The sequence below is a fragment of the Callorhinus ursinus genome, unplaced genomic scaffold, assembly GCF_003265705.2.
Source record: "Callorhinus ursinus isolate GAN/ISIS: 27379988/994484 unplaced genomic scaffold, GSC_fseal_2.0 scaffold4, whole genome shotgun sequence".
In the NCBI taxonomy this organism is placed as follows: domain Eukaryota; kingdom Metazoa; phylum Chordata; class Mammalia; order Carnivora; family Otariidae; genus Callorhinus; species Callorhinus ursinus.
In genome coordinates, this window is record NW_027397066.1 from 62,107,084 (window position 1) to 62,112,445 (window position 5,362).

The window sequence follows — 5,362 nt, forward strand, 5'->3', positions numbered from 1 at the left end:
GAATCAGTAATCAGAAAACTCCCAACAAACAAAAGTCCAGTACCAGATGGCTTCACAGGTGCATACAACCAAACACTTAAAAAAGAGTTAATACCTATTCTTCTCAAACTATCCCAAAAATAGAAGAGGAAGAAAAGCTTCCAAATTCTTTCTCTCAGGACAGCATTACCCTGATACCAAAACCAGACAAAGACTCTCAAAAAAAAAAAAAAAAAAAAGATTACAGGCCAATATCTCAAATGAACATAGATGCAAAAATCCTCAACCAAATTCAGCAAACTAAATACAATAATACATTTAAAACTCATTCACCACAATAGAGTGGGATTTATCCCCAGGATGCATGGGTGGTTCAGTATTAACAAATCAACCAATGTGATACATCACATTAGTAAGAGAAAGGATAAAAACCATATGATCATTTTAATAGCTGCAGGAAAAGCATTTGACAAAGTACAACATCCACTCATGATAAAAACCCTCAACAAAGTAGGTTTAGAAGGTACATACCTAAACATAATAAAGCCTATATATGACAAACCCACAGCTAATATCATACTCAGTGGTGAAAACAAAGCTTTTCCCCTAACAAGACAAGGATGTCCACTCTCACCAACTTTATTCAACATAGTACTGGATGTCCACTCTCATCACCTTTATTCAACATAGCACTGGAAGTTCTAGCCACAGCAATCAGACAACTAAAAGAAATGAAAGGCATCCAAATCAGGAAGAAGTAAAACTCATATTTGCAGATGACAAGATACTATATATCAAAAACCCAAAGACTCCACCAAAAAACTACTAAAACTGATAACTGAATTTAGCAAGGTCACAGGATACATAATCAATGTACAGAAATCCATTATGTTTCTATACACTAATCATGAAGTAACAGAGAAATTAAGAAAAAATCTCGGAGGAGGAGCAATATGGCAGAGGAGTAAGAGAACTAAATTTCATCTGGTCCCAGGAATTCAGCTAGATAGGGATCAAACCATTCTGAACACCTACAAACTCAACAGGAGATCAAAGAAAAGAATAACAGCAACTCTCTGAAGAGAAAAGTGACCACTTTCTGGAACGTAGGACGTGTGGAGAAGTGAATCCGAGGGGATATTCGGGAAGATAGACAGTGGGGGAAGGGGCCTCCGTCAGCTGCTACCTGCAAGTGATAGAGCCGTGGAGCACAAAATCGGAATGTTTAGAAGTCAGCTCTGCTGAGGGACGTCGCTCCAGTGGCTAAGCGGGGGCTGGAACCCTCGCTGGGACAGTGTGGTCTCAGGACCCTCGGGGTCACAGAAAGACTGGGGGTGCCTGAGTGTGGCAGAGCTCCCAGGTATCGGAGTGGGGAAGTTGGTTGCAGAGACAGAGCCAAGGAGGGGCTCTCAGCTCAGGGTTGCCATAAACTGTGATCCACGGCACGGTTGGGCCACTGCTCTTCCAGCAGAGACCCAACAAGTGGCAGATCCAGGAAGACTCCCCTTCCTCCCCTGGGAGGAGTGGCGTGGGAGCACACTGCAGGGATCTGCTGGGTTTGAGACTCCACACGGGGTCGGGTGCCAGAGATAGAAATGCTCAGTCACAGGCCGGGTGAGCACGGAGTGCAGCCGGAGCCCGGGGAGATGGGAGTGACTGACTGCTTTTCTCTGGGGCTCACTGAGGAGTGGGTCCCTGAGTTCTCAGCTCCTCCGGGGCAGAGATTGGAAGGCCGCCATTTTCACTCTGGTCCTCCAAAGCCGTATGGAAAGCTTGCAGGAACAAAAGCTCCGGAGAGCAAACCCGAGCAGATTAGTTAGCCCAGACTGGGCAAGGGTGGGACAATTCCGCCACCGGCAAAGACATTTGGGAACCACGGCAACAGGCCCCTCCCCCAGAAGATCAGCAAGAACAGCCAGCCAAGACCAAGTTTACCGATCAATGAGAACAGCAGAACTCCAGCGTTAGAGGAATACAGCACATAGAATTTATGGCTATTTCCCCATGATTCTTTAGCCTTTCAAAGTTCTTTTTTTTTTCTTCTTTTAACTGTCTTTCTTTTTAAAAAAATTTTTCTTTTTCCCTTTTTCAACTGACATCTTATCAATCCATTTTTTAAAAATCTTTTTTGTTTTTCATTTTTAGAGTCATATTCTATTGCTTCATGGTAGTTAACCTTATTTTTGATATATATATATAAGTTGTTCTCTCTTTAAAATTTTGGGATACCTGGGCGCCTGGGTGGCTCAGATGGTTAAGCGTCTGCCTTCGGCTCAGGTCATGATCCCGGGGTCCTGGGATCGAGTCCCACATCAGGCTCCCTGCTCCTTGGGAGCCTGCTTCTCCCTCTGCCTCTCTCTCTCTCTCTCTCTCTCTCTCATGAATAAATAAATAAAAAGTTTAAAAAAATAATAAAATAAAATTTTGGGATACAGTTTCTTCTAACAGACCAAAATATACCCTAAATCTCTGGTGTACAGCTTTGTTCTAGTCTCCTGCCTGATCACATTCTCTCCATTTTTTCTTTTTTTTAAATCCTCTTCTTTCTTTTTTCAACCAACTTCTTATCTTATCAGTTCTTTTTATAAAATCCTTAATAATTTTCCTCATTACAGTCATATTCCATTCCTTCATCATATTTACTAATATTTTATACATATATAAGTTTTTCTTTCTTTAAAATTTTGGGAAGCACTTTCTTCTAACAGACCAAAATATACCCAAAATCTACTGTGTGGCACTCTTCTATGCACCAGTCTGATCATATTTGATCACATTCTGGTTTGGTTTTTTTTTATCTTTATCTTTTTCTTTTTTTCTTTCTTTTTTCTTTCTTTCCCTTTCTTTTCCCCCAGTTTCAGGTCTCTTCTGATTTGTTTAGTGTATATTTTTCTGGGGTTATTGTTACCCTGTTAGCATTTTGTTCTCTCATTCATCTATTCTCCTCTGGACAAAATGACAAGACGGAAAAAATCACCTCAAAAAAAAGAACAAGAGGCAGTACCGACTGCCAGGGATCTAATCAATACAGACATTAGTAAGATGTTGGAACTAGAGTTCAGAATGATGATTTTAAAGATACTAGCTGGGCTTGAAAAAAGCATGGAAGTTATTAGAGAAACCATTTCTAGAGAAATAAAAGAACTAAAATCTAACCAAGTTGAAAGCAAAAAGGCTATTAATGAGGTGCAATAAAAAATGGAAGCTGTAACTGCTAGGATAAATGAGGCAGAAGAGAGAATTAGTGATATAGAAGACCAAATGATGGAAAATAAAGAAGCTGAGAAAAAGAGAGATAAACAACTACTGGATCATGAGGGCAGAATTCGAGACATAAGTGATACCATAAGATGAAACAACATTAGAATAATTGGGATCCCAGAAAAAGAAGAAAGAGAGATGGGCAGAAGGCATATTGGAGCAAATTATAGCAGAGAACTTCCCTAATTTGGGGAAGGCAACAGGCATCAAAATCCAGGAGGCACAGAGAACCCCCCCCTCAAAATCAATAAAAATAGCTCAAAACCCCGGTATCTAATAGTAAAACTTCCGAGTCTCTGAGACAAAGAGAAAATCCTGAAAGCAGCTCGGGATAAGTGTTCTGTAACCTACAATGGTAGAAACATTAGATTGGCAACAGACCTATCCACAGAGAACTGGCAGGCCAGAGAGTACTGGCATGATATATTCAGAGCACTAAATGAGAAAAATATGCAGCCAAGAATACTATATCCAGCTAGGCTGTCATTGAAAATAGGAGAGATAAAAAGCTTCCAGGACAAACAAAAAGTAAAGGAATTTGAAAACACCAAACCAGCCCTACAAGAAATATTGAAAGGGTTGAGACCAGAGGCCGAACTCGGGATCTGACAAGATGGCCGGGCTGCCCCACAGGATTATCAAGGAAACCCAGCGTTTGCTGGCAGAACCAGTTCCTGGCATTAAAGCAGAACCAGATGAGAGCAACGCCCGTTATTTTCATGTGGTCACTGCTGGCCCCTAGGATTCCCCCTTTGAGGGAGGGACTTTTAAGCTTGAACTATTCCTACCAGAAGAATACCCGATGGCAGCCCCTAAAGTACGTTTCATGACCAAAATTTATCATCCTAATGTAGACAAGTTGGGAAGAATATGTTTAGATATTTTGAAAGATAAGTGGTCCCTAGCACTGCGGATCCACACAGTTCTGCTATCGATCCAGGCTTTGTTAAGTGCTCCCAATCCAGATGATCCATTAGCAAATGATGTAGTGGAGCAGTGGAAGACCAACGAAGCCCAAGCCATAGAAACAGCTAGAGCATGGACTAGGCTATATGCCATGAATAATATTTAAAATCGATCTGATCATCAAGTTCTCCTGTTCTCCTGTTCTGCCAAGACTTCTTCCTTTTTTGTTTGCATTTAATGTACACAGTCTTAGAAACATTACAGAATAAAAGCCCAGACATCTTCAGTCCTTTGGTGATTAAATGCACATTAGCAAACCTATGTCTTGTCCTGATTCACTGTTGTAAAGCATGAGCAGAGGCTAGAAGTACCATCTGGATTGTTGTGAAACGTTTAAAAGCAGTGGCCCTTCTCTGCTTTTATTCATTTCCCCATCATGGTTTGAGTATAAAGCACTGTGAATGAAGGTAGTTGTCAGGGTTAGCTGCAGGAGTGTGGGTGTTTTTCTTTATTACTTTTTTTGAGGGGGAGAGGTAGTTTTATTTTAATTTTATGGGCTCCTTTCCCCCTTTTTATGGTGATTTAATTGCATTGGTTAAAAGCAGCTAACCAGTTCTTTAGAATATGCTCTCTAGCCAAGTCTAACTTTATTTAGACGCTGTAGATGGACAAGCTTGATTGTTTGAACCAAAATGGGAACATTAAACAAACATCACAGCCCTCACTAATAACATTGTGACTTGCTGTCAAGTGTAGAATCCTTCCTTCAAGAAAAAGCTTGTGACCATTTTGCATGGCTTGTCTGGAAACTTCTTTAAATCTTATGTTTTAGTAAAATATTTTTTTGTTATTCTAAAAAAAAAAAGAAATATTGAAAGGGGTCCTCTAAGCAAAGAGAGAGCCTAAAAGTAACATAGACCAGAAAGGAACACGGACAATACACAGTAACAGTCACCTTACAGGCAATACAATGGCACTAAATTCATATCTTTCAATAGTTACCCTGAATGTAAATGGGCTAAATGCCTCAATCAAAAGACACAGGGTATTAGATTGGATAAAAAAACAAGACCCATCGATATGCTGTTTACAAGAGACTCATTTTAGACCCAAAGACACCCCCATATTGAAAGTGAGGGGGAGAAAACAAATTCCCATGCTAATGGACACCAAAAGAAAGCTGGGGTGCCAATCCTTATATCAGACAAATTAGATT

At 40.4% G+C, this 5,362-nt stretch overlaps 1 pseudogene; it reads left to right on the plus strand.

Moving 5' to 3' along the window:
- The first annotated feature begins 3,835 nt into the window (after nt 1-3,835).
- LOC112835792 (ubiquitin-conjugating enzyme E2 N-like) lies at nt 3,836-4,467 on the plus strand (annotated as a pseudogene).
- Nucleotides 4,468-5,362: the final 895 nt, after the last annotated feature.